This window comes from Pinus tabuliformis, chromosome 4_2, assembly GCF_031772625.1.
Source record: "Pinus tabuliformis cultivar Carrire ecotype Pingquan chromosome 4_2, CPIR1, whole genome shotgun sequence".
NCBI lineage: Eukaryota > Viridiplantae > Streptophyta > Pinopsida > Pinales > Pinaceae > Pinus > Pinus tabuliformis.
In genome coordinates, this window is record NC_142304.1 from 1,121,253,582 (window position 1) to 1,121,267,317 (window position 13,736).

Here is a 13,736-nt window from a genome sequence, read left to right on the forward strand (position 1 = left end):
TAAGTGGTTTTAGCCATATTCGTTTCAAGCCCTTAATTGGGGAGTTTGTCCAGTTGATCTATTCACTGGCTTTATGTATCCTTCCATTTATTCCTAGGTTTGAGTCATCTTTTGACACTAAAGAAATGGCTTTGGAAGTGTTTGTTGCTTCTCCTAGCACAATTCCCTTGAATGGAGGGAAAGTACTACTAGTTCTAGCTTGCTTCCATTGCAAGTTGTCCAAGAATGTTTATGTGTAGATGAGGATTCTGCATCTGCCATTTGTACTTATGTTTGGTTTCCTAATTTCCTCCAAGTATAAAAGGAGATCCATGAGTTGGTGCTATCCATGAAGTCTTTCCATTGCAGTGAAAGTGTATTTTCCTCTTGAATAGTTGTACTAATACCAAATTCCTGGGCCTCGGGGTGAGTATACAGATCCCAATTTAGCATATTTTTCATCCATTTGGCATGAATTATAATTTTTGGGCATCCATCCATAAGAGAGAAAAATTTATACATCTCTGGTTTTGATGGATTTTTGCGATCTAAAGGATTAAAGTTTTGGAATATCGACGAAAGAATTAGACTGTCAAGTTGTTCAATATATCCTAAGCCATATCATTGAGTTCCAAGAGGACACATCTTACTAAACATTTCAGTAAGCCATGGATCTTCATTTTCAAGGGAATGTAACTCATGTATTATCGTGATAGTATCATGAGGAAATGGTATATCTGCACATTTAGGATTTGCGCAGGAATTTGCAGAAGTGGTAGGAGGAGCTTAACCAGTCCTAGGATTATGGTTGTGATGCATTACTAGATCAACGAGGGATTGTGATGGACTAATGATTTGTAGGCAGGAAACTTGACTTCTAAATAAGGAAATTGTAACATTTGGGCAAGCTCAAATAAATCAACATGTAAACAAATTGTGGGTAGTTGTGGAGTATTTACAAATGGTGGATGGTCAACATGGTATTTTGAAGCTGTACAAATTTCTTGAATTTGTTTTCTATCAACAATAGACATTCTAGGAAAAGATAGAGTAGTTGTGGAGGGCCCTTCCCGGATCTAAGCAGTCGTGATGTTCTGAATCTTCTAAGATTGCAGTAGGTCAACCAACCAATATTCTGGAAAACACAGATCTTCCCATTTGATAGTGTGATGCTCAATTTTCTGGTTATGATCATTGGTTATAACAAGAGTACTTGACTTAGATTCTTGGCTAGGTGTATCTAGGATGGAAGGATAGAGAGTATTTGTATGTCTAAAACATCCTCTAGTATGTACTACAATATTTGTTCTTTTTATTTTCATGTTAAATCCACTGGTTTTGATCTTTGATTATGGTATATCTTTGATATGTTCATCAAAGACATATACAGAAAAGTTAGAATGCCAGTCAAACAAAACTAGATCGTTTGACAGGGGAGCAACAATACCTCCGATTAGGGAGTATGTATATTTGTTGCAATTTAAATCCCTTATTGTTGCTAAGACATAAGTGTTCAATCCTCTATGAGTTAAGGCATTGATTCCTACCCTTATACAACCAAGATGTAAGTATGAAGTACCATGTCTCCAAGCCTCTTCTTGTAGTTTCTTTGGATTCAAAAGGGAGATCATTTGGATAGATTCAACATTCTCTTGTATCTGGCTAACACATTCTTTAAATGTGACTCGTGTGATTGCTCTCAAATAAAAGATAGACATGTCAGAATAGACTTTTGATGGACTTATAGAAGGTAAAACCCAACGGGCTAAAGGGAGACTTTCTACTATCTCTAGATCTACAGAGTAGAGAAAAGAAAGAAAGCAATAAACAATTAATTCAACAGGGTAAATATAAAAAAGAAAAGAAAAGAAAAGGGTTTATCTTAAATAAAGAGAGGTGTTTATGGAGGGGAAGATGAAGTGGATAAATGGGGCTTGAGTGGAGAGTGAGACCCTTCTCTACTACCATTATAATATATTTATAAAACCCTATCAGTATAAATGTTAAGCCTCCAACTCACTTTTTGGATTCTCTCTCATTATTACTATTAAGCCTCCAACTCACTTTTTGGATTCTCCCATGTCATCATGTGGTTGATTAAGTAGAGATATGTAAAAATGAAAAACATTTAACCTTTAAAGTGTTGTGAACTAGATGATATAATAATTAGATTTTTATTTTTATTTTTTTTTAATATTTTGAATATTTTATCATATATCTATTATATTATATTTATCATATAGTTTTTTATAATATACATTTTTTATTATAAATTTATAATATGTATTTACAAGTTCTTCGTTATAGTTGTTTTTATAAATATTATAATAATAAAAAATAATTATTTAATTAAAAATAATATTTATAAATTAATTTAAGTTATAAAACAGAAGTAAAAAACATTTTTTTTATATATTTTAAGTTTAGGTGGTAAAATTTGATCAAACTTTGACTAAGTCTCATTTCCAAAACATAAGTTAAAACGAAATGTAAATTGAACAGTTGGAAAGCTCGTGCCAAAATGCACATAATGAAGCAGTCAAAATGAAAATCCAAGAAAATTGAAAATCTTGCAAAATGAACAAAACTAGAGTATTAAAGAGTGATTTGACCAAAATTTAAATGGAGAGTCTCCATAATAAGTTTGAAAATTTATGGGAGTGTTAAGGCCACAACAGACCCCCACCATTTGTGTATCTCTTCTAGGATGACCATTTCGTTGTGCATTATCTTGAACATCTAGGTTTACAAACTACTGATAATTAAATCGATGTTCTAACCTAAGATTTTGTAACGAGCACTTATGAGTAAAGTCCTTAGATAAAGAAATAAATAGTATTATATAGCAATATATAGCACACATAGAGAAGATATGAAAGTGAAAACAGGTAGTGGGAAGAACAACAATATGCACTTTTTTAAGATACTACAACAATAGTTACAATCCAACTTTTTCTCTATTACATATTTATACTCAAGATTCAATTGCAAGCTAGTTGCAATTGTCTAACTACCTTGGTTGATAACCCTATTGTGTGGTCAACTTACTAACATATCTGATTGGATAATCGATTGCTCATTTGCTTGGTGGACTTTCAGGTCTAGTTGATTGTTGCCTCTATTTGACAAAGCTGACTATTCCTTCGAATAAGCTTCTTCCCAAAATTGGATTCCTTCCATAATGATGGCATATGAAATTAGATTAAGTTTTAGAGAGTATACTTTCATCTTCATCTCAACCTCAGAATGCCCATGAAGTAGTTGTGTGTGAAGTTCTTCCTTAGTTAACATAAACAATACTTGTCGGAGCTTTGAATAAAAGAAGTCAACAACAATATCACCCATTTAATTAATAAATCCAAAATTATTTGGATCTCCTTGCTGAAACAACAATTGTTTATTCATGCAACAAAATAGAGAAAGAAACCATGGTTTACTAGTGCTAAATAATTCACATGAGAAAGTGAGAACATTGTGTTCTTCAAGACAAGCAACAAAACCATTGATACATTTGGTATAAGAGTAAAATATGGTTTCCTCATTATGTTTTTTTATTGACAACTTATATGTGATAACCCAATTCATCATTTGAAAAATCATAATTATTTATACCATATACATCATTGTTCTCATCTAAAAAAAATCTTAATTCAACCACATTTTATTACCATATACATCATTGTCTTCATCTAAAAACAATCATCATTCAACCACATTTTAATAATAATAAATAATACTTTATCTTAAATCTAAATCTATGAAATATCAAAAACAATATTTTAAAATACAATTTTCACAAATTTTATATTTTAAAAAATAAATATATTACATTTTAATAAAATTAAAATTAAAATAAATTTGCTTTAATAGTTAACAAATAATGTACCTTTTAACTATTTTTATTTGATGTTAATAATGTATTTGGTATAAGAGCAAAATATGGATTCTATGTTTTTTATTGACAACTTATATGTGATAACCTAATTTATTAGTGAAAAAATCATAATTATTTGCATTATATATATCATTATCTTCATCTAAAAAAATTCATTCAACCAAATTTTAATAATAATAAACATTTTTTCGTCAACGTTTCAAATCCCAACCCAGATCCATCATCAGGACTTCTTGAATGCTTGGTAGCAGAAGAGCTAAATTGAGGGATTAAATAGTAATGAGGAGAGTAGATTTTGGGTTTTTGGAATGAGATGAATGTCAGCCTTTTCTTTCTTTTATTTTTTATTTTTTTTATTTAATTTATTTATTTATTAATGAGAAAATTAATTGATTTTAATTTATTATGTTAATTATTATTATGATTAATTAATTAATTTTAATATTATTAATAAGTAATTAATTTTAATATATTAATCTTTATTATAAATATTTAGCGGTTGTTATACTAATACTACATATAGTCAATTAATATTTAATATATATTAGTATATTATTATTAATTATAAAATAGTATGTGAAATAATCATTATTAGTAACAGATAAAATTGCTAAAATCCTAAGGAAGAAAAACATTAACACGCAATTCTCAACACCTGGAACTATTAGGCAAGGTATGAGGTCTGTCAAGGATAGGATTGATAGACATCAGCTTAAGGCAGACTATAAAATAGATTATTCTTGTGGAAAAATCTACATTGGTGAAATAGGTCGCTCCCTGCAGACAAGACTCAAGGAACATGGTGCTGATATTAGAAATGAAAGGTCTCGTACCTCGGCCTTAGCAGAGCACTCCTAAAAAAAAAAACACCATGTCTGCTTCGAAAACGCCTCAATTATCGCAAGGGAAGAGCAACATCATAGGCGAACGATTAGAGAAGCTCTTGAAATTATCAAACATCCCCATAATCTTAACAGAGACAATGATATGGAGATTAGTGGATGTTGGCTTCGCCTAATGAGAGAAATTAAGGTCAACAATTCATCTTAGGCATAGCATTTACTGGTAGATTTCCCCTTTCTCCCCCTCTACCTTTCTAATATTTTGTAGTTAGTAGCATTGCTATAGGTATTTAATTATGATAATATTAATAATAACTAGTACTTACTTACATTATTTACATTAGTAATTATGATAATGGTTATTATTATAAATAATTATAATGAGCTATTAATAAATCTATCAATTAGTTCAATCATTTATATAAAAATAAATCTATTAATTAGTTAAACTTTTTATTAAAATTAAAACCTTTAACATGAATTATCAATTATTATTACTAATTAATTATTATGATTACTAATTTAATTATTAATATTAATTATTAGGTCTTGACATGATTTATCAATTATTATTATTAATTATTTATTATTAATTATTGATTAATATTGATTTTTAATATTATTATTATTAATTAATTCTAATATAATATTTATGATTTTAAGTAATTTTAATATACAATATACTAATATTACCATTCATAACATACCAATATATATTAATAATAAATATTTCTCATACTTCTTTATAATAAATATTTTACTAACATATATATATATATATATATATATATATATTAAAAATTAATACAATATACTAAAAATTATTATTCATTAAATACCAATATAAACTAATAATGAGTATTTTACATACTATTTTATAATTAATAATAATATACTAACATATATTAAATATTAATTGACTATATGTAGTATTAGTATAACAACCGCTAAATATTTATAATAAAGATTAATATATTAAAATTAATTACTCATTAATAATATTAAAATCAATTAATTAATCATAATAATAATAATTAACATAATAAATTAAAATCAATTAATTTTCTCATTGAAAAAAAGAAAAAAGAAAAGGCCGACATTCATCTCATTCCAAAAACCCAAAATCTACTCTCTTCATTACTATTTAATCCCTCAATTTAACTCTTCTGCTACCAAGCATTCAAGAAGTCTTGATGATGGATCCCGGTTGGGATTTGAAACATTGACAAAAAATGTGGAATCTCCAGTAACTAAGTCAAAAGATATAAACCACAAATGTCTTAAATCTATAATAATAAATATTATTTTATTTTAACTCTAAAACATATTTTTAAATATAATTTCCACAAATTATATATATATATATATATATATCATTTTAATGAAATTAATATTAAAATAAATCTACTTTAGTAATAAACAGATATTAATCTACTTTAATAGGCATAGTTACATCCAAATGTCATGATCTTATCAAAAATAAGGGAAAAAAAACAGATGAAGTCACAAGATTCCGTTGATCTGTCCTAACGAAGTGATCTGGCCCAATCTGTTAAAAACAATGCATGATGACGACCTTTCGCCACACAATAATAATGGATATGATTCTTCGAATACTCCCAAGTCAACGGCCTCATCTCTACAATCGTCATTGATGATCTCAAGCTATATTGGTAGGATAGGTAGACTCCATCCTCTTCATAAAATAACCTTTTATTTTTTATGGACGTTAGTACAATATTCAATGATAAAATATTGATTTTATTGGTATAAAAAGGTATTAAAAAATAAAAATGATGCACTCCATCTCCAATACTAATATGATAATTGGATTATTCTTTTAATATGTAATTGCATAAACAAAATAAAATTTCTTACCAAATTATTTTATTAATTTTATGTAAATAAAAAAGTATTATTAAAATAAATATTCTGAAATATTTTTGATAGTTATGAATCATCTCAAAGCCATATTGATTTGATAGATAAACCCATTATTCAAAATATGAATGTGAACTCTTACCTACTGATAATGATATGATAGGTTGACCCTTTTTTTTTGTTGCATGGTAAACAAATTAATCATCAACATTATGACTAGCATTGTCAACATTATAAGGCCTTAACATTGACAAGATCTTTCATATACAAGAGGATAATGCTAGGAGGTTTTACGTGAGATACCACACTACCTCTACAAGACACATACCCCATTTGAATGTTCACTAGGTCTGCCCTTTTAGGACTATTCTTATCATGGATTCCCAATCATCAAAGAATGTAGGTCCTCTTTGACCACTCTTGTCTTGGATACCTATCCAATCATCAAAGAGTGTCGGTCCATTTCATATCTTGGATTTTCTATCCTCACGGAAGTCACAAATTTATCGAATCCTCCATCTACCATTCTCTTTCCATGGCCTTCACATAGGCTTATGGCTGATAGTCCTCCTCAAGTGCATGACAAATGAAGGAGAAAATACAAGATGTTCAGCATCACTCCCTCTCAACTAGAGAGTAGGTCCCCATCCTTTTTCTTTTTACTAGGGAATAGATCCTTGCTCCTATTTAAGGAGACTCCTTTACTCCATCTCAGATATAGAGGAGATTCTTCCACTTCCTTTCAATTGGGAATTCATAACCAGAATCTCTCTAGCTTGTTTTCATAAATGTATCAACTATCGATTCTTCATAACTGCATGACTCCTTATTTTCATTTATATCTCATCATATTGAGCTTCCTTCCTTTCTAGATATTATATAGCCATATTATTCCTTTAATCTAGTTTCAAGATTTGGGCCATCAACTTAGCAAATCACTTTCCTCTAATCATCATGAAGGTATTATGTTGAACCTTGTCAAACTTCAATCTAGTCGCAACTTCCTCATGAAAGTGATCTTAGTTTATGAACATCAGGTTATCTTCTTTCACTACCACCTTTCAATCTAAGATGATGATATGAACACCTTGACTAAATAACCTTCCAAGGATTGTCAATATCATAAACTCAATTCATATCTTCGTTGATTTGAGTTCTACACCCACAGTTGAACTTGTCTCAACTGTCGTTATGCATTCTTGTAATATCCCACCAAGTAGCAATACAATATGTTATCCAAACAACCAATGTCAAAAATTTTAAATAGCAAACATACTTTTTCATGATGGCCCTTTTTATCAAAGCATCATTTCACTTGATTTCTTCGAGATCAACATCCTTTCGCATGATCCATCTCCATATGAATATTTATTTTTGTAGTCATCAGAGTTCCCATAGATCGAGCTTGATTACCAAGTTGTAATAAATTTCTTGGAGTTGTCAATGTTAACTCCCTTTCTTTCTTTCAGAGAATATACTTAATGTTGATCAACATTGGTATATGCCATGAATTTATTTTGTGAGAGAGTCTTGATCTCCATTCATTCTAAACTATATCACATTTCTTCTTTCGAGAATTATGCAACCATATGGAAGACATCACAAACACATTCATAACTAACTCTTCCTCCATGATTCTTGTAGATATGAACCATGCTCTAGGGAAGAATATACATGCCTTTGTTTTCGTATAATCATATAGCCATGCTTTTAACAAGCTTGCTTCTTTATACTTATCAAAGACAGGTTTCCTTTTCCAAGAAGAGAAATACTTTTATTATGTCTTTCATACTATTACTTCACCATTAGCATTCCTTCACCCTTTAGATATATGATTCCAAACTAGATGGAATACACGAGTCATAGTGCTACTTCCAAGAATCTTCCATAATGATGATTCTTGAGTCTTATAGGATCTTAAGGATCCTTCTTTGTAAAATGACTATCTCTAACATGATGTTAGAAAATACTTGGATGAACTAATATAGGCAACATGGTTCCAAACTTCTCACTTTATTTAAAATAGACGATCTTTTTCAAATCAAATTAAGAAAGTATATTAATATCTCTGCTATCATGTTCTTCTATCTAAGATGCCATGATTTTTAAAAAATCAAGACTCCTATAGAGTCTACAATAGTGCATTCTAGTCTACTTTCTACCCAAATAAAAGAAAGACAAAAATTCATAAAGAACCTAACAGAGATGAAACTTTCTTCAATAATAAAGATCCTTGGGATCTTCTCCTTTCAGATTCTTCTCAGTTCTTCCCTTTCCTCAGCTATATGAGCTTCACTTATTTCTTTACTTTTTTTTTCACTTTGATGTTTGGACCACCCCTTTTGTAGTTTCCATTCTCATTGTATCCAAAGCATTGAATCTTAGACGTGTTCGTCTTCTTCTTGGACTTTCCAAGCTTCTCTCTCTTCAACTTCTTCGTTCTTGTAATGAAGGCTTGAGATCTTTCATTTTCCTTGATTATAAACTCTTTCAAGATACATTGAGCCCATAATTCATCAAAGCGTATAATATCTTTCTTTGAGTAGATGCTAGTTGTAAAACTACTCCAATCAAGTGGCAAAGCATTCAATACACACATAGTCATTTCAGAATCATAAATAATCTCCACAAGCCCTTGCAATTGATCCCTTATTTGAAATATATTCATTACATAGATGACCATATATTCATCCTTAGATTTACTTATTTTATATACTTGATTTCTCAATGAAACCTTTTGACCTGGTGTACTTATAGAGTACAACTTTAATAGCTTATCATACATAGCCTTAGATGTCTTCAAATCAACAACAAAAGGAACAAGATGACATTTTAATGATTCTTTGTGCTCGTACTTCTCCATTTTATACTTTGATAGTTCTTGAGTCTTATCTTTGCTTGGTTTAGTAACTTCACCAAGAACATACTCCATGGCTTCATTTTCTATGAGTGAAAATTCTATTATTTTCTTCCATGCTAGGAAATCTGTTGATCCAACAAGCTTGTTTCTCTCCTTTCAAAATGAAGGGATATTGTCTGCAGATTGAGACATATAAAATAGTATACTGCTTACTTGTCAACCAATATTCCTTATTTTAGATGACGTCTCGAAATATCTTGAGGTTTTCAAGACCTCCAAATATATTTCAAAGATGCGCTAGATGTCATGTAGGATGCCTTCAACAATAAGTTATCTCAAACAACTTCAAAGAGTTAAGGGTGATCCCAAGGCTCTTTTTTTTCTTGCTTCCTTTATCAAGATGATGAAGTATACAAGAGAATTTCCAATGATACATTGATGATAAGGTATTCTTCAGTGTAGTAATCTTCCTTCTAGATCAATAGGTCTTCTACTTCTTTTGTCATTTCCTTCTACAAATGATTCCCATTGACAAGCAACCTTTAATTGGTGTCCTTTCAGTTGCCTTCTCTTATTTACCTTAGCTCTGAACCATGTTGGAGAATGCAGTTAGGGAACTTATTAATTTAATTTATCCTTAATATTAACAATTGCTTGTAAACTTTATTTATCTTCTTATGTTTCTTTTATTATATATTCTTCATTAAACAATTATCAAGAGAAAAAAAAGTAAAGGCAATGGACACATAAATTAGGCTCCAAGCCAGCAAAAAACACCTCGAAGGAGAAAACCCAAAAAAAATCTTCTCTTCTTATAGAATTTGCTTCAAGTGAGAAAATCAAGACCCAAATTATAATAACAAAGCCTCCTTCAACACCAAGTCAACCCTCCAAGAAGACCTTCCAATTAGGTCAAATTCAAACCAAGTCAACGAGAGACAAATCCTTCTATAACTACACCAAACTCAACATTTTGGCCCCCCACATCAATATTTTGGACTTGCAGTTGTTTTACAACTTTGGCCCCTACAAAAACTGAGTATCCTCACACATGTGAGAGAAAAATAGGGAAACCATGACCAAAACAACAATTTCCCTTCCTTCCAACTTATGCTTCCTTCTTCCTTGCTTTTCTTGACCTTCTTCTTGAAATTTACTCATTAAGTCGAGCTCCTTCATTGCAAATTGAATTAGAGAGAAAATGAGGTCAAACAACTTCTCTTTATACTCTTATGGGTAGGTCAAATACCCCTCTCTGGGCTGACTTATCTCTGGCAGGGCTGACTTGTGCTAGGAGGTTATTTTTGACTTCTTTGAATCAAAACAAATTCTTTTACAAGGTACATCTTGCCCATATGGGTCTTATAATCATGATGTTGACTCTCTTGATCCATGAAAATAAATCCTATGACCTAAAAACCCTAGAAGCGTGAAGACCATGCTTTTACATAAAATACCATCAACAACAAGCATGAAACCCATGCTTTAAAATAATACATTTTATTTCTTCTTTTGTTTGTTACATAAAATATACACATTGACATGGGTGCAATAAAAATTATGAAGACTGAACGTAATTACATTTTCCAACATGGAAGAGGTATGTTACACAAGGGAGTGGAGGTGAGGTTTATTCCTCAACCTCTTGCACTTGGTTTCAGTCTATAATGAGATATTTAATCCTTTGTTTGCATGTTGAAGCACTGAGGTCTGATTGTGAGGAGCTATCCCTATTGAGAGTTTTGTCCATGTTGATAACAATCTGGGGTTGATATTTTTCATTCTTTATTTGCATTCCATAGAGCTTGGGTCTGTATTCAAATTGGCGGTCATATACTCGACTTCGCCCCTACTGGAAAGTGAATTCAAAGGTATTTTTTATCCCAGTCCAATTTTGGTCTGTAGATGTTGCTATAAGGTCATTGTTTGTGTGGTATTAGAGTAGAAGGGTTTCTAGTTCTCTCTATGGAAAGTAGGAATTTATTTATGTTTTTTCTTAGACCATTTTGGTTTATGGCTTTGAAATTCTTTGGGTTGGTGAATTGGTATTTTTTCATTCCAATTGAGGTGCTCAATTGTTTATTTCAATTTGAATTTACTTTGTTGACATTGGTATTTTCCTTTGGTTTCAAGGTTGTTCTTGTGGTTCATTTGGGTATTCACAGTATTCAAGAATCATTTAGCATCATTTAGAGCTCCTGTAGACTTTATGCTCTTGTGTGGACTTGGGCAGATTTTTCCCATGCAGAATTAATATTATATTAAAAAACAATATTTTAAATTCCAAAAGCGACTTTACCCATTCAAAAGCATGTACATACGCTGGTTCTATAACTGCATCCCCATGTATACCATTTTAGATATGAAAAAACAAAATAAAATGCTATTTTTTTGGTGGCGTTCACGGGTTTTACCAAGAGCCCAACTGCAAGAGCCCGTAGCACAATTGAACTAACTAATTTCAGGTGGTATATATACACACCATGGGTATGCCTAAAGGATATAAGAGAAGGGCTATTGACATTATACCCAATTTTCTCCGAGATCAAGTCTGATTTTCTTGTGCCTTCTGCACTACCAGTCTTTATGGAAACCCCGGTTTCCTTTGCGGAGATGTTCATCATCTTTATAACATATCCTTGCATTTTTTATAGAGCTTTTCCTCATGGCTCGAGCTAGACAGATTCAAAGGAAGGCTCCGTTAGTTCTTTGGCTTGGATCAAGTTGTACCTTTCCTGTACAAATTGTTGATTATCAATAAACAATCTCATGTAATTTTCCTGATATGTTATTGTCCCATGAATAAAAATTTCTATGTTTATATATGATGATATAGCATATATTCTATGTATCCACATTAAATTATATATCATGTATATGCTTCTCTTAATTGACTTGTAGGTCTGCTCAATTCTGAAGGGAAGCAGAGGGTTTGGAACCTATGGGAACATAATCAAACATAGGACCTCCGAGTAAGTTTCCAAGTCCACCATTAGTAATTCACATGCTTGGTATGCTTGCTTGACTGCTCTTTGTTGATTGTATTGTTCTTCTCTATTGAGGTTGTCAATCCTTAGCTCAGGGAATGTTTCCCTCCAATAGAATTAGCAACTCCACGGAGAATACCTTCTAGTATTTCCTAGAAGGGTTGTAATTCTTTGATATAGGTTTTTGTTTGTTTTTTCTTTATCTTTATGGAATTCTTGACTCTTAGCAAATCTGGTCATTCAACTTGATCTCTAGGATCAGGGATTGTATTTTTATTTTTTCCATAGTTTTCCATTTAGATGCTCTTTTTGTTGAATACAGAAGCGTACATACACATTTTATTCTAAATAAACCTATGTATACGCTAGTTTATTTCGAAACAATGGTTTACATATGCATCACAGGAGTTACATATTCATGTATAGATTGCAAATTTTGATTTTTTTCATTTATGTCTTTTGTTGGGGGTTTGACAATGTTTTCTTGTGTCTTCCTGGTTTAAATGAGGCTTGGAATTGTCTTTTTATTAGCTATTGTTGATTTCTTCCATCTATTTGGTGAAAATCCTATGCCAACCTAGGGTTTGTAGTTTTTGAAGCTTTTTATACTTAAAGTTTGGCTTCAAACTTTCTTTTGGAAGTTTCTGATTGTTCTATGTTGTTTGGATAATTGGTTGCTCTTGAAACTTGTTTATAACCTAGTTTTATTGATTGCTTCTTTTACATTCTTGAAGTTGACTTGTTTTTTGCTTTTCGTTGCATGTTTGAGAAAAGTGTTTGCAATTCTTGGGTAAACAAGAGATTTCAGTTCTCTGGAATCTTTCTGATTTCTACAATTCCTTGTATCTTCTTGACCAAATCACTTGATTTGTTTGGTCTCTTATGCACATTATTCTTTTAATTTTTGGGATTATTAGTGACTAGTGATATTTGAGTCTCTTTCTTGTTGTTGGTCTTGAATTTGATACTTTCTTTCACTTTCGGAAACTTGTAGTATTTAGATCTTTTGAAGAAAAAAAAAAACCATTTTCTCTGGGTTTATTTTCTTTGTTTTTTTTTATTTTTATTTTGAATCTTTGATAAAGGTGTGAATTCTTTCTTTAGAGCTAAGAGTATTTTTGCATTAGAAGTATTTCTTTCTTGGGATTTTCTTCTTTTTGCTTAAAAAATTGGCTTTTTTGTTTGAGTTCAACTTTGTTTGTTTGTGAGCTTTACTTGAATCTTGGATTTACATTTTAGTGTGCATTAGGGTAAGTTGCATTGTAGACATCATTTAGTTTTTTCTTAGGTGA